This window comes from Parus major, chromosome 9 (assembly GCF_001522545.3).
Source record: "Parus major isolate Abel chromosome 9, Parus_major1.1, whole genome shotgun sequence".
NCBI classification, from domain to species: domain Eukaryota; kingdom Metazoa; phylum Chordata; class Aves; order Passeriformes; family Paridae; genus Parus; species Parus major.
Genome location: NC_031778.1, coordinates 14184421 through 14206940, shown reverse-complemented (window position 1 = coordinate 14206940; position 22520 = coordinate 14184421). Strand labels below are relative to the sequence as shown.

Here is a 22520-nt window from a genome sequence, read left to right as displayed (position 1 = left end):
CTATGGACCAAGCAGGGAGCAACATGAATGATCCTGCAGCTGCCTGCCTAAATCCATGTGAAAGAGGTGCAGGGGTTTGACTGTTGTCCACGTGGAAGTTCACACTGGATACCATCACTGGTCATGCTGGGGAAAGGCTGTGGCTGTAAAATGACATCATAAATGCACCACACAGGCTCCTTTCACAAAGATGTTAATGACAAATAGAGATGCTGCAGAATGGTTTACAGAAGAATATTACTTGAATTCTTCATAGCACCACTAATGGCCAGACATCAGGGGACACAACATTTACACTGAAATGCCTGTAATCAGGCTAATGATTTGTGCTTCACTAAAATGTATCTGCCACAAAGTCATTTGGCTTGAAAACTCCAAAGAGTTTTCCAACTCATCAGTATTTGTTCAAGTGAATAATCAGCCTCAGCTTTAATATTGTGCCTGATTGCTGTGTAACCTGGGTTTTGCTTCCAGATGGGGCAGTGGTTCTACTCTTCTGCTGCAGCAAAGAAACTTTTCAGGTATTTTTCTGTCTGTGGGAGTACTTGTACACTATTGCCAAATCATCTGACAATCCATTGCCTGCAAAAGGATTGTTTTTCAAAAGGTTTTTTTTCTTTTCTTTGTTATTAATAATTTTCAGACCTTAGGTGGCAGAGGCTGGGCTGCACAAGGAGGTGAAGTCCCTGACCTCCCGTTATTCACTGCTTCCCACTGACCCTCTTCTTTATCCCACTGCATCTCAATGGGAAACTGGGCTTGATTGCTTTTTGCTTCCAACACTTTTCCCAAGGAAGTGCTATGGCTGAGGTGTCTCCCAGCACTCCTCTGGAATGATCTTAGATGAATTTTTTGTTACAGTGCACTGTGACTGCTTGGGGCCAGTTCATCAGGGAAGGCAGATCACGTTGCATGCTTGGTGAAGCGGGAAATAGCAATGACAGGCAATCCTTGTTCCATCTGCCGTGGTTATTAGCAAATGATGTTTTATTTATCTCCAGATCAGCCATGAAGACACTGAGACACTGACTCCCATCAGGAACATGTTCAATAACTAGTTCTTACCTTCTGAGATCTATAAGTTAATGGATGAAGAACCAAAACCCTGCTATTAATGTGTGCAGGGTGATGCTTGCAAAACATTACCACATCTATGTACCCACAGTTACCAGCCAAGCTGGAAGTACTATTGATGGAAAAAGGTCATTTGGGAATATCTGCACCCACTGAGCTATTTTCATTGGCTGCTGCTGATCACAGTGACACCTTGAAATTCCACATGTGTAACTGACCAGTCTGGGAATGAGCCTGCAGTGAGCTAAACAGATTCACAAAGAACTCCCATCTTCCATTCACAGCAAATCCCATTTCTTTGATTTTTTTTTTCCTCTGCCTCTCCTGTCCTCAAGCAAAAATCAGCACAAGATGACATCAAAATTTTCCATGAAAATGGAAAACGTGTGATTGCCATTTAAAATTATATTTGATTTAACATAAACATGTTATGAAAAGTTTTAAAACAAAGCTCAAAATGTGCTATACTGAGAGTGTCAAAATCAGTCTGGTGTTTCACTTCTGTTTTGCTTACAGCATACTTTGTTAAGACTAGTGCCTTTTAAAACATTTCAACTTAAATGGAAACAGCATTTTCCTTTGGAAAGCAGATTTCATTATAAACACATCAGATCTGCCTTGGTTATCAAAATTACCCTTTTCTGCATATTGGCCCAACACTCTCAGTTTTCAGTATTTGCAGTTTCCCAGTCTGCTAAGATTTATTAAAGATTTAGGTCAGTGATGCCACAAGCTCCCTAACCAGCCCTCTGGCAATTGAAAAGCCTCAAACTATATTCTTACAGCTTACTGGAAGAAAAATCAACATGTTTGCATATCAGATTGTATCAGCTCCTCAAATCACACTCATGTTTGTGTATCAGGTCCAAGAACTTGGCTGAGGATAATACCTCACTAGCTCTCTCCTCTGTGCACTGCCAACACAAATGGGGATGTCTCTGCAGACAGCAATCCATGCCTTCTGCTTTGCTCTCACTCTTTCCATGCACACTGTTGCCAGTGAAAGAAAACTCTGCTCCATTCATGCTTACATTTTAATTGCATGCTCCTTTCTGGAGGCAAGCAAGAGTAACATCTATCATTTTGTTTCACATCTCTGCCTCGAAAGCATCTGCTCCGTTTGGGGATGCAGGAGAGAGCAGCTGCTGGCTCCCATTCAGTGTCAGCCTCCCTGCCACATGTTCTTTTACCTGCATTTAATATCAAACAGCATTTCAAACTCACTCACTATCCATTTCAGATCTGCATACATGAAGAAAACCCACCCCAAATCAGCCAACAAATATCTGGCATTTCCCCCGATACCCACATCTGTTTTGGCTGGTTTCATCCACTCCAGCAGCACAATACTCTCAGAGTCCTGTCTGACCCAAACAATAGTTTTAGCTCATTTGGCACCAAGCTGGACCTGAATGAAGAAAAGTGAGGGTATCTGGGCTATGTCAACACGTAGTTACTATTCAGCTCCTCAAACAACCATCAGAGCCCCTGCTAGGCTGCTCTGTTAGTTCTGAATCCTAGTTTTCTGCTGGCTTGGCTTTGTGCTTCTTTTTCCCTTGAGGTCTTCAAGGCTACAGTTTAATTAACGCCCACAGTGTCATCAGAGTCCATTCACATCACTAATTTTAAGCATTGTTATTGTTTTTTTGGGTGGTTAGATAAGAAGACCAAAATAACTGGGCTAAGTTACCCCTTTCCCTGGGGACATCTTGCACTTCTGTTTCTTTTTGTTGTAATCAGTGAACCAGACCTCTCCCACAAGCTGCCTCTCACTCCTGCCAAGCTCCTACACACAGACATAATTGGGAAGATGCCCAGAGCTCTCTCCAAACTTAATTCTCTGCTCAGTCCAGCTCAACTGCTCTCAATTCCTCTTACATGAATTTTATACCAAGGGGGGACCCAAGGTCACCACTTTGTAAAACTAGATCAAGATGATTTAGCTTCCCATCTTCTTTTCTAATTTAGCTACCCCTCTGTCTTGCCTGTCTTAATATGAAGCTTCCTGATAACCACTGCCATGCACACAAGCAGCATCCAAATATTTCCAGCTGCTCCGCACAACGGCCTGACTATTAGAGAGAGACAGACTTAGCAGGTGGCAGGGGCTCACCATCTGGCTGTACTCCATCTCAACCTGCTTGCTTGCATTCTCTTGATTATTCTTCTCTAAAGTACAGCAGCTTATCTCCTGCACTTACTCCCCTCTGCTCCATCAGTAGCCAGATTATTCAGTCTCCAGCATATTCTTCCTCTCCATGCTCCATGGCTAAGGAATTGTGTGCCAGGTGCTACACTGATGTCAGTGGATCCCTTCTCTAAAGGGGCTCTACTCTTATTTTGTGCAATCTCAGCTGTCTGACACCAAACTTCCTCAAGGTACACTAAATTTGTTCAGTCTGGCCCTGCTTCCAGTGCAGAGGTCAACACAACAGATGCTTTGGAGCACTGACTCCATCAGCAAGCCTGGCCCAAGTCTGTGTGCAGACATTTGTCTGCCAGTTACCAGCAGAACGCTGCAGCAGCCAGATCGGAGCAGCCTGCAGGGTGTCACCTCCTGTCACAGGCTGTTTCAGCTGGCTGAGTGGCCTATATTTAGACCCTAGTAGGTGATCCTATGAAAAGATATGGGACAAGGAAAGATGTTGCAAAGAAAGTAGAACACATCATTCCAATTAAAAAACTGTATTCATCCTGGCATTTCCAGTTGTACTTTTATACTTTTATTTATGATAGAGTTATTTCCTTCTTTCTTTCTTTTTCCTTTTTTATTTTTTTTTTTTTTCTGGAAATACAGTACTTGGCAGGCAAATAGCAGCTCTCCATTATACCACTACAAAGTGAAACTGTCACCACTCATTTCACAGACTAAAGGCAGCTTTTATTATCCTCTGTTTAGTCAATGTTTTTACAGAATAAGGAATAAGGAGAGAATTGCCCAAAAGCAGGCTCTAGGGCTATTGTTGAGCATTTCCTGGCTGCCTGGCTGAGACCTTAGCAGCATTCCTCATTGTCACCTTGATCACTGAATTGGACTTACTACTTCATTATTTGATTTTTATTGCTTTCCTCTCAGGTTGGCATTTGGCCTTTCTTTCAAAATACCTCGTGCTGCAACCTCCCTCCTATTATAACTAGGGAAAGTTTGAAGTACTTGCTGTTTCTCAGTCCTGTCTGCCAAAGCAGAGCAAACTGGATTAATATTACATTAGTTACATTAATATTTCCCTTCATTTTTGAAAGATAGAAGGCACCAAATAATTAAGTAACATTGCTAGCAGGTGGCAGGGAAAATATTTGCAACAAGTCCCACCTGCAACAACTCCTTTACTGCCTCAAGCAACTCTCTTCAGGTCATCCCATTAAATTATTGGTCAACATTTATTAATCACATCGGCTGTGTCTGATGAATACAGCAAGACAAGCAAACTCTTCCAGAAATGTCTGAGAACTGAGGCTGGATTGAGATATATTACCAGAAGGTCATCAGAGATCACTCCTCTTATGGATCACTGTGGTAAAGTATGACTTATTGCCTCCCTTGATAAAAGGTTCTGAAAGGTGCATATCTGAGTGTTTCCAGATACCTTAGTCTAGGTAATTGCACCTGGTTACGTGCAGACTTCATAGCAGAGAGAGAATTTTTTTCAGCCATTAAGCTCAGTTTGTTCAGCTGAAATACGACTTCTATGTTGTCTCTGTGGAAAAACTGAAGAAAAATGTGCTAGTGCTTCCCTGCCAATTTCAGAGCAAGTTCCTTTGAGTTTTGGGAATCCAGATTCCCAGGGGCTGCACTAGACAAGATTGCTCACTCAGGCATCCTCATGTCCTATTGCATGCCAAGTGTATATTTTAACTAGTGAGCTTAACATCCTTCAGTGTTCTTGCTCCCTCTCCACGTTTTTGTGAAGTTAACCCTATTTATGAATCACTTCCCTTCACTAGCAGTTGCAATGCAAAGGCTATGCTGGACAATGCCAGTTTGGATCAATCCAGACCATTTTTTTCCCTCTCTCAATCCCTTCTTCCCAGCTTTTTAGTCCTCCTTCTCTCCTGACCTGTTTGGTGTTGAAGAGACATACACAGAATCTTGCCTAGCATTGTGTTCATGACTTGCTCTGCACAGAAGTAGTCAGAAAATCAGTAATTCTAAATACATGGAATCCATACCAGTGAGCACCTTCCCCACTGTGCCATCAGCCATTGCCAGTAGGGGCTGTTTGACACATTGCCAGTATATCTCGCTTTCCTGAGGTGCCTCTGGGGTGGGGGGAAATGTGAATAGATTACTTTGTCCTGTTCTGCATTTTCAGGGATGTTTGGGCTCCTAGAGTAAGGATTAATGTATGAGAGTGAAGGGTTCAATTTGTTTTTCCCTTGTAGCTGGAGTCTTCTAGCAACTCTGCTTCCCTGTTAACCCTTGCTATGTTTGCACTCATCAACAAACATTAGTGGTGTTTTTTACAGCTGGAATCAGACAGGGCCCTTCAGGTGCAGAACAAAAGGCAGGTTATGCCCACAGGGAATACAACCAGCAGTTCCCTCTGTGCTAAGCACATCAGGAAGGTCGGGAGGTGCCTTGGAGGGGGCCCTTCAGATAGGCTGGCAGCTCAGGGATCATCCTGCTCAAAGCACTCTTGCTGGCATCTACCTCTTGTGTGCACTGGGCTCACTGATATTCCTGCCACAGCACAGCATGCCTTGCCACTCTGATAAGACAGCTCTCTGGAGACATCTTGCTTGCTCTGGACACTCCTGGGTGGAGGCGTCAGCTCCGGCCGCGTTACCGTGCCTATCAGCAGCACAGTGACATTTGCTCTGTGCTCCCAACAGGAGCTCTGCAAGCTCCCCCCACCTCCTTCACACACAGATACACACACTTCAAGCTGTCCAGTGTATTTCAAGAGAGCAGAAAGTATTTGCTAAAAATATTTATGCAGAAGTTATTTATGGCCTGGCCCACATCAACCCCGTGGCAGCCGTTACACAACGCTCACAAAGGAGCCCTTATCTGGAGGAGCACACAGCCAGTTTTGCAGTCCACAAGTCACCAAGACGCAATTCTAGTGGCTTTTCAATCAAATCAGGAACTTGAGGCCTGGATGTTCAATTTAGATGTCAAGTCTTGTCAAGCAGGCTCTGCCAAGCTGCTTTCTCATGCTTCCCAGTTTGAAGGGGACTCTGGTAGAGGGGATCAGAAAATGCTGCACCATTTCAAGGAATGACAGCTTTTCCTCAAAAAGCTGGAGGTAGGCAAAGCAGATCTCTTTCGATGGAATTTGGTTCAAGATTAGAATTATTTTCTCTCTCTGCTTACTGTAGAAAACTTCTCAATGGCCTATAGAAGGGAAAGGAGACTTGCTGCTTGGCTGACACTGGGCACATACCCACAAGGCTGGGCACAAGATTTAATTCACAAATGCACTCTACTGCTACAGCAAGAATTTAGTCAAGGTAGCTTTTGGTTAGAACCCTAAGAAAGGTATGGTGAATTTATAAAACCCTTAATTTTTTAAAAAAATTACTCAAAATTCAATGTAAGTGAGATCCAGCTTTTTGTCCTGGACTATCTCCACCTTCATATAGTTTGTTGTTGTTTTTTGTTGGGTTTTTCTTTTTTTTTTAAACAGCTACATTTATGATCTGCAATGGCCTCATGGGTGCTGATCTTTAAAGGTCTGTACTAAAACTCCCAGCTTCATCTGTTGTTATGGGGACATGAGACATGAGCTTGTGCAGGTAAGAAAGCAGGAGATGCTCTTGATATAATGAAACTGGTGGGATGCAAATGTACCAGAGGAATGACAGGAATATCAGCACTTCCCTGCGCAGCTGCTCAGTGCCATGAGTTCAAAGTGACTACAGCCCAATTCCTTAGTTAACTTATGAGAGGAAAAATAATTGAAAGCCAGGATCTCAAATTAGGATCACACACATTGGTTCCCTCTTCTCCATCAGGTCACGAACCTCAAGGAATTCAGGTTGATTTGACATGCTTGTTTTCATCAAACCCCTGGTGCCAGGTCCTTATGGCTTCATTATCCACTGAGTACTAATGATGGGATGCTCTGTAACCACTTTCATGCCCTGGATCTTGGAAAGGCTAATCCCAGAGCCTCTCTTTGCCCTCTTCTTAAGATAAGTATTTTTCTTGTCCTTTTCCATTCCTTTGAGACCTCTGATGCTGTCTTTGCTTCCTCAAATGCAATCACTAATTGTTCAGAGGTTTAATTAAGCTAATTCTTTCTACAAGCACTCCAGGGGGAATTTCAGCAGAGGTTGCCAGTTTGAATACATGGAGTTTTTTAAAGTCTGGATATTTCTTGAAATCATTCTTTCACTATGCTCCTTCACAGTAACCTATTCCATTACACAATTTGCCCTGCTGGAATTTACTTGTTTGTGAAAAATAGAACAGGATTAATTTTGAGTCCTCCAGTTTTAACATTTTTTTTTTCTCAGATGTTTGCTCTTTTCCCCCATAAAGCAGTAAGTCAGTAGCATCTTTTGTCACAGCCTATTCCTCTTTCCCTTGCACCTCCAGCTCCCTCCTATTGGATGACCAGGCCAAAGTTTTGCCTTCTCAGGACTCCCAAGAAAAAAAAAGAGGGACACAAAGAAATCTTCAGAGTCAGAGAATCAGGTGGGATGTACATGCTGATAACACCTGTCTACTCTTGGAAAACCTTCATGGGACTGCAAGACTTTTTCAGCAGAACTTGAGTACAGGTGGACAGCTCTGAAGAAGATTTGTGCCCTCTTATGCATCTACTAATTTAGTGTAGTCAGATCTGCCTTGAGTAGATTTCAGCAGTGTGACTAAAGTTGTCTCTGTGTGTTACCTGGGTTTTCCAGGCTGAGGGGAATGGCATCCTTGGAGCTCCCCAAGGAACCTCAGTGCTGCCTCAGCTGTGTCCAAGTCTACCCTGTGGTTCTGCAGAGCTGGAGCTGCCTGGCAATATCCATGCTTTTCCCACAAAGGACACATCTCTGCATGAAATGGGCATGAAACTGGCTTACTCAGGTATACAAATATGGGAACTCAGAATAAATACTTCTGATTAACCTATTTCTTCCTGGCACTCCTGAGCTGGTCTGTAGGATGGCCGTCAGCTGCCACTGTTCTGAAAAGAACTACACATTCTTTTCCTGATACTTTTTCTACCTCTTGGAGATGTGAAGAAGGGCTAAAAATCAATCACTTGAAAATCAAGTGATTTCATTCTAGTTTTTTTCAGGTCTAAATCGGTTATGACCTACTAAGATCAGTAGCAAATTAACATGCAATAACAAACTCTGTGCCAGAGACTATCAAACATCTGCTGCTGTGGTTTTCCTTCCTTTGAAGCACTTGGTTATTATCAGAAGCAAGATCTTAAACACTTGCTTATGGAGTAGTCACACCTATGTCTCTAAAGGGTCAAACCCCAGGAAGTAGTTTTTAAAAGCCTCAAAATCACTGTTTTAGCCTATCAGCATTTTCCAAGTGATCTGATTTTGGAAGAACTGCCTGCATTCGTCCTCTGGGATGGTAAATCCAAGCCTGGATAGACAACTGCATGTGCTGTAGATGACTGTGAATGCAGGTAAACAATTTGCCCACACGAGAGCAGCCCAAGTGTTACAGATATCTTTTGGCTGCACTGGTTTCTAACTAACCTGTAAGAGCAGGACGTTGCTCGGAGTTACAGCACCTCTCTGCAGGCCACTGAGAAAGAGCTCTCAGACAGGAACACTGAATTCATACAACAGCCTGTCTTTTGGGATATGGGCAATGCAAGTAATGGTTATTCTTGGAGTAATGAAGTTAAAAACCAGGTAATTAATTATTAATAATATATCAATTAATTTATAAATTAATTATATATTATTTATGTAATATTATTTAGAAAACGATCTATTATTATTTATAATTAATTTATTAATTATAAATTATATATTAATTAATTATCTTAATCATCTACTAATTAAGTATCTTAATTAATTATCTTAATCATCTTAATCATCTACTGGCATGAATCAAGCCACCAAATCCATGTTAGACCTCGGCACAGACATAGGTCTCAGCAGAGTTTGGGCAACTGTAGCCTAGAAAAGCCTATCAGAAAACCATTTGTGAAAGTGATTTTGGTGTAGTTAAACAAAGAAAAGGAGCATCCTTAAAAACCTACAGATGCTAATGTGAAGCTCTGGGTATCCAGTATGGACATGGAGCTGACAAACCAACATGTGGCTTCAAACATGAAACCACAGACTTTGTGTGAGTCTTTCCCACTTTCTTCTAACTCCTGCAATATGTCCTAGTGATTTAACAATCCAAGCTAAACATCTTTCCTCTGCCAACAGTATCCCAGCTGATGACACATCTCTGCAAAAAATCCTATTTAGGATTGAGTTCTGAGGCATAACTGTAGGTATTGTAATAGTCTAATGAATATGTCTAGAAATCAGTGACTGAGCAAGTCATCTAATGCAGCCTCTTCTCTTTCATTCACAAAATTAGCTGGGATGGACTTTGCCCTTTTTTTTGTTCTTGTTCTGTTTTGTGTATTGGTTTTTTTCCTCACTCTAGTCAGTGGTGTGAGAGAATGGCTCCAGCCTGCCTGAAATATTCCTGTTAATCAACCTTTGCATAAAAGCTCAAGGCTATTTCTGAGCTTCAGTTTTCTGTTAAAATTATTTTCTGTTCCCCAGGCTTTTTTTGTTGAGTGAGCATTAGAACACAAAATATCTCTCTTGTCTTAGTATTTATGAAAATAAGAATATCAAATATTATTATCAAAGCATCTAGACTGAATCTGAGATTCTGTAAAATAGTTTATATATAAATCACAGTATTTTTCTATTATTCTAATATTTTTCTATTTGAAAAAAGTATTTTCCAATCACATTATAATAACCCTATTTGTGGTCACAATGACTGTCTAAATGAGAGTCTCCAAATGGAAGTTTGATTTCCTTTAATTTCTGTGATAACTAAGGAATTTAGCTCCATTTGCATTCTTGGATTATCTTAGGCTGTAGCAAAAGTCTCTCTAATTTAGCAAGACAGACTAGCATCTTCAAAACTGAAAATATAAGAATTTATTGTTAAGTTTAAAGGAAAAGTTGTCTCTACAGTGTTTTCCAAGAGTTTGCTTTCCATATAGCACAGCAATTGCAAAAATCTAGATATCTATTCTAATCCCTCTTTTCCCTTGCTACTCTTTAAAGAAAGATCAGTGTTGTTATTTTTCTAAAAATGAGCCCTTTTAATAGTCCCACAGACCATATCTCACACAGTCTATGGCCCCATAGATCACAAAATATGAGTTCATGTTCTGATGAATTGTCGATTGTTTGCAAAGAGTTTGTAGGCAACATGGCTTTGGAAAGGAATTTGGAGCAACTATTTTTGCTTCCATTATTCATCCATTCCTTTTCCCCCCAAATAGTCACTTTTCAGTTCTGAGGCATGTGCAGACTAGAAATAGCATCAGCCCCGGGGGATTTTCCTTTACCAATCCCTTGGACATTCATTTCCCAATTTAGGGTGTCTGTTCTCAACTTTTCAGAGTAACATCTCCTTCCCTTGCTCCACCCTGCATGGATGGCAGGGACAGGCTGCCTCGGGAGAGAAATATTCTCAGTTGGGCTGAACAAAGCCAGAACAACCCCACTGCTTGTCTTCCAGCCAGCAGATGTAGCTGGACATGAATTTTATTGATGGAGTAGATGGTACAAGATTTCCTGGTTTATCCGTAATAGTCACTAGAGGGCAAAGCAGGTCTCCATAAAGCAAACCTGCAACCCACGAGGGAGGCTCCCTGGCTCTTGCCTTTGTCTTGTGAGACTCTGGTGTAGTTCTGTCTGCAGGGACAGAGCTGGACAGTCCCACCCTGACTGCTGACTTACCTGGTTTGGGACATACTCAAGTTTGCCCATTCTCATACGTTTTTGGTTTTGGACACAGTGTTGGCTTCGATGATAATGTTTTGCTCATATGAAAGCATTTTTCGAGGTCCTTGGGGTGCAGCATCCATCCAGTCTTGCATCTTGTTACTAGGAGATGCCAACATTGAGCTGTTTTCCCTAGAACGTCCTCCCAGCCAACTGTGGCTTAGATAATTCAGGATACAGAGCTCAGACCTTTTTAGGTAACATGTAGTTCTTTCTTTAACTTCTGATTACTTTTTGCGTCCCAGGAGTCCTTAGGTATTTACATTGCTCTTGCACTGAAGTTGTGAAGTTTACTTGGCATTGTGTGAAAAAAACACCTCCTTTGGTCTCTCTTGAACATTGATTGCTTCACACCATATTCCCCCAAGATGATACCAGAAGCAGAAAGCTGCAGCCACCTTTTCATCCTCAGCAAGCCCATTGTGAATTAAAGTAGCTGTGCCATGTTCTCACCTATTATTTTTATCTTCTGTGGTGAAAGCTCCTAATGTATGCAGTGGTTTGGACACTGATTAAGTCATTCATCTTGCATGGCAGATGAGAAACCACCCCTGGAAGTCAGTGTGAAGCTATCCAGGGAAAATTTGACTGGGAGAGCATAGGAAGACCTTGGGAGAGCAAAACATAGAAATGACAACTTCAGGGCAACAAAACAGTTTTCTTGGCATGGCTGCAGCCTCAACATGTGAAAACCCACCTAAGCCAGGATAACAAGAGATGCCAATGAAGCCTGAAGTATCTCATGTGTAGGAGTAAAATCTGTTGACGTTATTCCAAAAGTAAGCTGCTTTCATGTTGGTGTGCACTAAAAGGCCTTTGGAGAGGGTTTATGCAGCAAGAAGCCCTGACTCTTTAAACATGAGATTTGTGCTGCTGAACTTCATGATTCTCAGCATTATGGTGAATACTAAGCCTTTCTGTATTAAAATCAGATATTTTTTGGAGTTTCAAAAATAAATGTTTGGCTTCAAGACCTGCTACCTAGAACATACTTCAATCCAAAGTGTTCCAAATTTGAGTGAAACACTTAAAAACACCTTCCACTGTTCTCATGGACCTGAATCCCCATTTTTCAACCAATTTAGCTGGGAGGTTTTGAGTACTAAATTTGAAATCCATGTCTGTAGTCACAGTCTCCTTCACACTATGCTCTGCCAAGTAGTAAGTCCTGCTCATGTGGAGAGGGGAGGTTGCAGTGGGCCAGCCTACGTGGCAGGGAGAGTTGGGCTGATAGCCCCTGGTGCCACACAGGTGGATTGAGCTCCATGTGGCAAAAGCCGCCCCTGAGCTGACAAGGGACTCCATATGAGCATCAGGATTTCCCTTTCCAGAGTGCCAGCCTGTTTTTTGCTTGCAGGAAAGGCTTTTCAGTCCATAGATGTGATGGCAAGCTCATAGATAGCACCTCAGGCAAGTCAGTGTTCCCAATTCTGAGTCAAAATCAAGAAAGCATGTGCTCAGGCCTGGCTGTTGGGAAATTAGAATTGCTTTTTGAGTTGTGGACATGTCCTACACTGAGCCATTTAGTGGAGATCTTCTATTACCCTGAAATGAGCAGAGAGGATGTAATGATCAGGGAGGTCCATGACAATCTAAAGGAGGTTGGAAAAGCCTGGACTTTCCAGTCAACAGGAAAGGTTCCAGTCAACAGGCTCAGGTTTGCTCCAGTGGGCACCCAGCTCCAAGAGGTGCTCTCAGCAGAGGCTGGTGAACCAGTGGTGAGCAGCACATGTGGTGCAGAGTGGGTCCAGAGCATGCAGAATCTCCTGAGCCACTGGCTGGAGCTACTGTACTTTTGGGAAAGACCAGTTCTCCCAGGTCACGCTGAGAGCCCCATGAAAGTCAATGGGAGGATGTCTTATTTTGATATATTGATGTTTGATGTTACTGCAGGAAGGACAAGGATCTAAGACTCGAGGTTTCTATACTTTTACCCATTTAAAGTGGGGTAGCTGAATGCCTACTCTGGACTTTTTGTTTGCAAAGCAGCCACAGCTCACACTGAGCACAGGGATAATTGTAAGTTCTCATCACTTCTGAAAATGGGCCATTAAATAGGTCATTAAGTATAGCATTAGCTGTCTCATTTCAGCCACCCAGGCTGAAGAAATTTGGCTGTTGCAAGGCAAACAGAGGCTCAGGTTAGGCTGGATAGCCATGCTGTTGTCTCCTGCTGCACCAATAGAGCACAGGCAACCTGGGAGCCTTCAAACAGCTGCCACGAAATCCACACTGGCATTTAATAAACTCCTTTCTCAGGAGAAATTAAACTTTTCCTGAAACCATGTTTCCAGAACACAGAGGAGATCTACAGCCCCACAGGACCTCTGAAAGTGGTAATCAGAGTTTTACGCTTTTAGATCATTGATTTGTGACTAGTTCAGGTTGGAAGGTCATGCAAACAGTGGCTCTTGGTATCCTGCTCTGGAATGAGCTGACTTTTATCCCTTTAGGAGTCTGCTTGTCCACAGGAGAATGCCCCTGTGAGGTACCCCATGTAAGTGGTCTCCTGTGAGCACAGAGGCGGCTGTACCACCTCAGTCCAAAGATCCAGCTCTTCCAACTTGCTGTATCTATTTGTGGATCCATGGAAAAACATATAGGAGCTTAGCAAGGACACATGAACCTCCCAAATGCAACTATTTGCTGTTTAGGAAGGGTCAGAGACAGAAGGAATTTCTCTGTCTTGAGCAGCTCTATACATTTCTATTTCAGAAAGTTTCTCTGTCCTTTTCCTTCTCACACAGACCTATTGCATCCACACATCCTTAGACAGGAACAAATCAATCTGAGAATTGAATTGCAGAGAATAGACACAGAAGAACAGTTGGAAGCAGTGGGAGAAAGCAAGCCAGGTTTCCTCTGGCTCAGTTCCTCCTTGATGCAGCTGTAAGGAGGCCTTTTCCCACCATGCTGAGTCTTTGCCACAGCTTTGGATTTGCTAAACCAAATTTGTGAAGAATTGGGAACGTACAGAAAAAATCATTAGTGAGGTATTTAGCGTGAATGTGAGCAAAATAAGCCAACTGTGGGGCTGTGGGATGACCCCACCCAAACCCACACATGTTCCATAGGTCCCGGAAACAAACGTGAAGGCTCAAATAGCATCATTGTGCTACAGTGAGCTCTCTTTTTTGAAACATTTAATGATAAATGTTTAAACAGCTGCCCTCATAGGATTCAGGGAAAGAGAGCAGTAAGGCATTGTCTTCTATTAAAGCCACAACTGGACTTTGGCCAGAACTGAGGAATTTGTAGGTGACATGAGTACATTTTTCATGCATTTTGCTGAATCCCCTGCATGGCGTAACTTTCTCTGTGGGAGATTTAGCCAAACAGTCTGAAGAAAAGAAAGAAATGTGGACAAACCAGCTTCTGTGATTTATTGCCTCAAAGCCATTCAGTAGAGTTTGTCCCAGCTGGTCGTAAGCTACTTATTTCCTACTTCAGTGGAGGGGAAGAAGGGCACTGGATGCACATTTTGCCCAGATAGAGATCTCCATTCTTTGATTTATCTCACACACTTAGGGCAAATGAATAGTCATCTTGATCTTATCTCATGCCTAATTTCTTGTTTATTTATTTTTTCATTCTCAGTCCTCTTTCCACCCCCCCCTACAAGATGGGAAGTTTTTACCATTAGCTTTATATGTCACTGGGGAGTTGATAAAACACATAAATTAATGACTTGAATAACAACAATGCCTCATCTGGTGTGATCCCAGAGAATATAAATACTTGAGGACTAGTAATTGTGTTTTCCTTCCCAAATATCAATTGAGATTACAGATCCATTGATTAAGACTGCTGTGAAGCCTTGAGTATGTGTCTGCATTAGTATTTCAGTTCAGATCAGGAGCTCCCTGTAAAAGTAGTTTGGTTTGCATTGTGGTGCCATCTTAAGGATGCTTGAATTACTGTCTTTTTGAATGAAACTTGTCTGAATATGTGGTCTCCTAATCCATTCCAGGCACTACTGGAAACCAAGCTGTGGATGGCAAGAATTAAAGAAGAGGAAGAAAACCAAACAACAAAGCCCCAAAAAATAAAACCATGAAATGCATTTACTTTGGATGTCAAGTTCTCAGCAAAAATTTTCCTGGTCTTTGGCTCTGCTCCTCTTAGTTCATCCTGTTTGCTAATGCAAATGTAGTTACAGATGATCTTCAGTTAATTTGAAGGCTTCATGGCTAAGCACTTTCAGCATAACCATAAAGTAAATGTACAAAATTAAATGAGTCCAGCTGTGTTGTGTGTTACCTGTCTGCCTGCAGGCTCTGTGAAATGCAACTTTTTCTGTTGTCACAGATAGGATTTGTTCAAAATATCAGTGGTTTTTTTTTTACTTCCATATCAATAAAATTGTTATTTCCACAATGTAGTAAATTGTTGGGGTGGAAAACCCTCATTGGAAAGGGAGCAAATCTGTGATTCTTCTGATGGACCTGTATGAGCTATGTGACTTCGAGAGCAGCTATGAATTGTATGAAATTCCATTCCAGCACATGTCTAGAAACCCATTTATCATCAAGGTATCCATCCTTTGGGGTGTGATCCTGCCCACCCACGGCACCAGCACCGCAGCGCTGATGATGCTCTGTTCTTCAGCCTTGGAGACAAAAACCCACTGATCACCGCAGAGGTGCAAATCCCCACATCCCATCAGCTCCCACAACCTTCCCCTCTGCTGCCCCTTCAGACGGCTTTAATTAAATCCCTTATTCAGTCACAGCCTCCGAAGGTGCAGTGTCACAGGGACAGAGGTGGGAGTGGGATTAAGTGTTCCTCTCTTGGATATCTGTGCAGCCCACTCACTCACCTGACTGCACGCTTTGGGTTTTTTTCTGGTGACAAAGCATTGAAATCAACTCAGCTGAGACTGATTCTTTATAGAGGGAAGGAACAGAAAGTGAGATAGTCTGACACACACATGCCTGATCCCCACGAAACTGCTGTGCAGGCAGGTGGATGGGGAGTGATTGGCAAGAGAGGTGTCCTGCTCCAAGCTGAGTCAGAGGATGTGGAGGGCAAAAAGCAGAGGCAACCCCTGCCACCTCACTGTTCCCAAGGATTAAACACCCTCCAGAAGTGAGCTGCTGGATAATGTTGTTCAAGTATTGACAAGATCTCTGAGCTTGCAGTGGCAGATTGTGAAAGGTTTATTTGTTTGTTCCATGGGGCTTTCCAAAGAACTACTGAAAACAAGTTTCTTTATCTTTCTCTCTCTCACAGACACTTGCACACAGGTGCCAACACCCCACCTGCTGCTACCCACATTCAAGTAATAACAGACAATCACTTTACCTGCAATTTTCTTACCTATAAGCAATGCAGTTACCTTGAATATTTAGGAGGTTCATGATGATGCTGTAAATCAGGACCAGATTTGGTGTCTAGATCTGCAATATGTTTTTTATTATATATATATTTTGCAATTGGATAAAAAGAAAAGGGGGTTGATGTAAAATATCAAGAGTCCTGCTCTTTTGCCAAACACCCCTTTGGCTGAAAGTTTGCTCTCTATTAAAATGTGTTACTTATTCAATAATCCAAGAGTTTATAAATTCTTTTTGCAGGACTTTTAAGGAAATTGTGAACAATTAAAATATAAAGGATTAACAACTCTGAAAAAATGACAACCTATCGAATTTACTTTGTTCTATTTAATTTTTACCTCTGTGAGGCCTCATACACTGAAATGCTGTGTCATCAGCACCTGAGACACTCATTTATGATTTTTTTTTAATATGTTACACCCTCTCTGGTGTAATCTGCAGAGGTCAATGCATGTAACTGTAGTTGCCCTTTGGTAGATGTCTGAATTTGGGGATCTGTCCTTTTCTAGACCATTTCAGTAGAAGCTTTGTCCTCTTCTTGGCCACTGTTTTACCAGGCCATGTGGACACAGATTTCATGGAAAGAAAACTGATATGGAGAGAATTAATCAGCCAGCTGTCCTTACAGACATGAGATCTGCATGTGGAAAACTCTTAAAAACACAGACTTTGAAACTCAATGCAGGGCTTTGGGATTTAAGGGCATATTTGAACTTAGCAAAAATAAGCGACTCAGTGAATATGAATAGTCACGGCCTCCGTGTTTGCAGCTTATGTATCACCTCTGCAAACACAGTGGTTTATAATTGACTGAAAGGAGAAATACACCTTGCAACATCCACCAGCTTCTGCAGCCTGGGTGATTTCCCACCTGAGCACCTCGCTGGCCTGTTTTTATCCTGTGAGGAGGTTGCAGCACCTTTCTGGCCATGATTTCCTTTACCTAACAGGTGCTGGTCATACTTTATTTTGCAAATGAGACATTTCGTGAACTATCATGAGAGTAAAGAATTACTAGAGCTGAAGGGGCGGGGATGAAATGGAAAGAAAGGGAAGGAGGGCAAAGAATGACTTTGCAGACAAATCCTCCGCACTATTGAATCTTTTCTGGCACAGAAAAAAACCCCAAACATCAGAAAAGTCATGCTTCAGTTCTCTGCTGTTACATTATCTTTTTTCTTTTCTTTTGCTACTTCAAAATACCTACAAGTATGTTGCCCTCCTTGAAGCCAGCTCCTTGAAAATGAAGTGTACATTTCAAAGACTGTGTACAGTATAACTCTTTGTGTTTGGCTTGAAGAAATATTTGTTGGGTGGAAAGGAAAAAAGGGAATTTAAGTAGTTGGTAGTAGGCAAATGTTCCTCCAAAACCTGCTCAAAACACATTGAATCTAAGGACGTGTCTTGGCCATGCTAGACAGAAGTTGCATCTTGTGATGTTAGAAGAGAGTTGGAGCTCTTGACAGGGAGTTGCAAAATTAAACACCCCCAAAACCTGTGAGGCACACATCCAGAGAGGGGTAGTTCATACTTGTTAGGGTGGTGATGCCCGTGTGGAGATGACAGTGAGGGCTGGCTGCCTCAGCATCTGTCTCCAGTCCAGGCCAGGGTCTGAGCTCCTGTGACACATCTGTGCTGCTGGCAGGGCTGCCATGAGCTGCTTTAAAGAGCGCTGCATCCACAGTGGAGCAGCAGTGAAAATATCTCATCTTGTCTGGCATAAAGCCACTAGAGCTGCAATAATGGAGATGTCTGGGACACTGTTAACTTCACAATTGTTTTGCTCTCAGATAAAAGCAAAACATTCTCAGTCATTTCCCTGAAGAGGGGCCATAAAGAACACATCTTCGACATCAATGATGGATAAAATTGGATGAGGTCCTGTGTTGTGGCAATCAATTCAGCCATGTTAGGCACTGATGCTGTCAAAGGCGCTGTATTGGCTTTTAATTTCCTGTAATTCACAATTAACTGCCATTTCCCATTCAACTTTTTACTGGCCATACAGGAGAGTTATATGAGGAATGAGAGGGAACAACTATTCCATCATCCCTTAAGTCCAATATCACAGGGGAAATCCCTTCTCTGGCCCCCAAAGGGGGATTTTACATTAGTTACCTTTCAAGGAGATAGAGTGGGACTGGCAGCTTGCAGCAGGTGAAGTGATGAAAAATCCAAAGCAAAAGTGCACTGCCTGCCCTCATCATCAGTCCAAGACCTGCCTTTTAAGATGTGTAAGCCAAGCCTCTTTATTGTCTCCAAACTTCTTTGAGCCAGAAAAATGTTAGGAAAATGTGTACAGATGGGGACCCAAGGCCCAGAGGGAAAATTGAAGACTGCTCAAATACTCAAATACAGTTTGTGTTACAAGTTGCTCTATAACATCCACTGAAGTTATCACTGGTGAAAGAATGAGAGGGGGTTTTCAATTCCAAACTTGACAATTTGATAGTAAATCTCCCCTTTTTTTTTTTTTTTTTTCTTTTTTTCTCTTGGATGCACTCATGAGCCCAAGGCTTCTAAAACAGAACTTCTGGTGAGCTGGCAGGAGAAACAATGAATTCACCCCCCAGGTGACGTGGTCTACCTGCTCTGCGTTCCCCAGGCAAACCAGGGAGGACAACTGATTTGGATCACTTTTTGTTTGCTGAGCATGTACAGATGAGATGATTAGCTCAAATAAGTGGGTAGGACTGAACTTTCTTAGCATATATTTGTTCTGTCCTTATTTCTTCTCCTTTGGACTCAGGTGCCAAAGCACGTTGCCACGATGAATATGTGAAGGCCTTGGAAAATTAGAATTAAATATGTGTATTTTTTGTAAGTTGAGACATCATAGAAAAGGGAACTCTAAATCTAGTGTAAATAGCTATCAGCATATTTCTGTTTGTTTTTCAGTCCAGTTGTCTAAGTGTGCTGTACCTCATGTTTTAAAACAGTGCTTGAGCTGAGCTGATGCCAGGCTGCATCTCTTTTCTCTCAGGATTCCCAGGCAGCATGTACTCAGCCAAGAACAGGATGGGCACCTGGGTCTGGTGTCCAAAGCTTACATTCACCACTCACCCAGCACTTCATGGCTGGGCCAGGGGTGAACCACATCAGGATTCTGTGTCTTGCTTGGGCACTGAACAGAGCAACAGAAAAGCTTTGCCATGCTTTTGTTTTTTTGTTTTGTTTCCTTTTTTTTTTTTTTTTTTTTTTTTTTTTTAATTTCCAAAGTGTCCTCATTCTCTGTGAGTTAGAAATTCCCTAGGCATATTTTGGAGTTAACTTAATAAATTTGGGGTTGCTTGAGCCAGGACACAAATTCTTCCATCTACAGTCAGAGAAGCTGGAAGACTTTTCCTAAGTCTCTTTGAAGTCTCAGGTTCATGCAACCTAAAAGAAGCTCAGTTTTATGCATGCAGAAGAGGTACCTTGATGCTTGAAATAATTTCCAGGGAATGATAATTTCTCACAGATTATTTGACTTTCATCATCAAACAGTCAAAAAGTTACTCAGTTTTTTGGCCTGAAGCTGTCCCAAGGCAGAACTGAATATTCCAGGACCAGTCATGATTTCAGCGTATTTTGAATTTCACACTAAAAACAAATGTGGCTTCCCTTGAAAGAAGTAAAAAACCAATTACTATTTAATTTTTGGAAATAAAAATTTAAAATGTTGAATGTAAAAGTTCTTCAATGGTTTAGAAAAACATCATTCTATTTTTGGCTTTTCTACACTGCTTTTCCATTTAGATGAAAATGATATTTTGGTTGACAAGTAGCTCCGTTAAAACCTCTCCTCTGGCTGTCTGGCTTTGCACTCCTCTCCTGTAGAAAACAAGCTCAGTAGAAGGCACAGGAGCAACATCAAAAGCATCATCTTGATGTGTCCAGGTAGAGCCTGTGTCCTGGGTCCCTGGTTTGAAAGATGCAGCTCTGGAATCACAGTGCTCCTTTCTTTGACACCCATTACAGAAGATTTCCAGTTAACACAAGAGCAGCAGCTTTTCCTGCCCAGGGACCTCTGAAGTGAAGTATTCCTTGCTTGCTCCCATGGGGAATAGAGGAAGATATGGCCAAGGAAATAGAAGAAGCCAAATCTAATTAAAACTACATTTTCCATTGCAGGAACAATCAGGCTTGGGAAATCAGTGTTACTTGACATCATTGTGGTCAAGAATACCACATGGATTTCATGTAAGGATACATGAAAAGTCTTGGACTTGAGATGAACATGCATCTATCTCTGCCTGGACATACACACATCTCCAGAGGTATCCTAAGTAATTTTAAGGTATTTGCACATGATATAATGCCTTTTGCCACCTTGTTTGTGCAAGAAAGAAATGTAACCCTAATCTGTACCAAAGATCTAAGTTCCTATTGAAGTCTAGGAGGTCAGACAGGCTGAAGGACCCTCCTGCTGTCCTGCTATGGAGTGTTCAATATTCCAGCTCAGTTACTGTGGCTGGAGTGCTGCAGCTCTGAGCAGAGGTCTGCTGAGCCAGCCTTGATGCTCTTGGAGATGAAAATGTGCAAGAAAAAACCTGCCCCTCCAGAGGCTCGTTTTTGGATGGAGGGTGGCCAGGCTGCCTACACAGCCATCATGTCCATAAGGCAGCAGGTTCCAGTGGAGTTAGGATACCTGGGACCTGCCAAGGATTGTAGGAACATGTCCAATTTGCAAGTTTCAAAGCCACTGAGAAGCAGTGAGTCAGTGGAGAGATCTGATAAATCCTTTGTTAGAGGCTTGTTCCAGTTCTAATTAATCACATTCAATAACAATTCAATTAGTGCCATGAGTTAAAAATTACCAAGTTAGCTGCACATACTGAGATGGACACATTCAGGGCTGAGACAAAAATAGTCTGGCAGAAATGAGAGGCATTGAATAAAGCAATGATCTCCTGAGACATTTCTGGAAATTGTTCATGGCTATTTTCCATGTCCTCATTCTCCAAATGCTTCTGGTATTGCTTTCCTTCTCTGACCTGGGCCTTCCACGGCAGATCTCACACACATTTTCTCTTGCTAATGGACAAGAGTGCAGACTACTGATGTGAGTGGATGCTCACATGCAGACTGGAACCTCCCTTAGAAACTCAGTCCCACTCTGCTAAGAGCTCTCTGTACATAAAACAAAGCAAAGAAGTCCTGGGAATATTAATACAGACAAAACAACAAGCAAAAGTAATACAATTGAACAGGATCCATCTTCCTGAGAGCCAAAGCTCCCAGCAGTTCAACTGCCAGCCCTCAGGCTACTGCACACCACACTCCTGTCTACGAAGGAAAATACACTGAAAATCACCATCCCTTTGACTTCTCCTGACAGCCATTTCTTCATGTATTAATTTCTTTTAGTTTCATGTATTTAATCTTTTATCGTTTTTACAGCTCTTGGATTATGCTTATATTACATCAAGTACAACAGGGTTCTGACTTGGACATTTTGGCTGGTAAAAAAGGAGGTGAAGTGAAAGTCATCATTCCAAACTTTATAGCATTAAAAAGTTAGTGGTTAGTATGCTGAAAAAGTAGATAAACTTCTATCAAGAGGAAACAAGAAATAAGAGAATAAAAATACTCAGTGATTCTTTTAATAAAATAAAAACTAAACAATAGATATAATTGGCAATCTAGGTCCATAATCTGCCCTGCATTTTTGAGGTGAAATGGCGTTTGGTTGCTTTGTTAGACGTCTTCCTCCATTTTCCACTTTCTAAGTTCTTTGGGGGTGTTTCACCAGAGGAAAAGGGAGTACAATCAGAATATAATGGAAATCTGAATTGTTGTGTACACACAGACACACACATGCACTGATATCTGTGCCAGCACAGCAGCAAGGTGTCACTGCTTTCTCTATCTCCATCAAGCTGGTACAGGTCCTGTAACACTTGCAAGCAGAGCAGATCCTCCAAAGCTGAGAGTGTTGCTGAATATTCTTGTCTTGTTGAGTCAGTTTTCCTTTATTCTGGCCTGGCAGTGCTGTTATGAAGATTCTTCCCTCAGGTTGCAACATTTCATTTCAAGAATCAAGAGCACTTTTTGTTTCCAAACCAAACTGAACTCAGAGTTTACCACTCAAAAATATCTTACTGGTGTGTGTAGACAGACCTTTGTACCCAGTATATCTCCATTTGGCACTTCCTCAGCAAGTCAGAATATTTACCTCTAATCTCATTT

The 22520-nt window shown here is 41.9% G+C and overlaps 1 long non-coding RNA gene across 6 annotated transcripts; it reads left to right on the top strand.

Moving 5' to 3' along the window:
* The first annotated feature begins 5955 nt into the window (after positions 1-5955).
* On the top strand, positions 5956-15272 carry LOC107209039. 6 transcript variants are annotated; one of them, XR_001523399.2, is made up of 3 exons: positions 5956-6323; positions 6705-8098; positions 14984-15272. It is a non-coding gene; the product is annotated as an uncharacterized LOC107209039 (long non-coding RNA). The 6 variants fall into 6 exon arrangements; XR_002002097.2 differs by having other exon boundaries at positions 5957-6323; positions 7033-8098; XR_001523400.2 differs by having other exon boundaries at positions 5957-6813; positions 7033-8098.
* The last annotated feature ends 7248 nt before the right edge of the window (positions 15273-22520 follow it).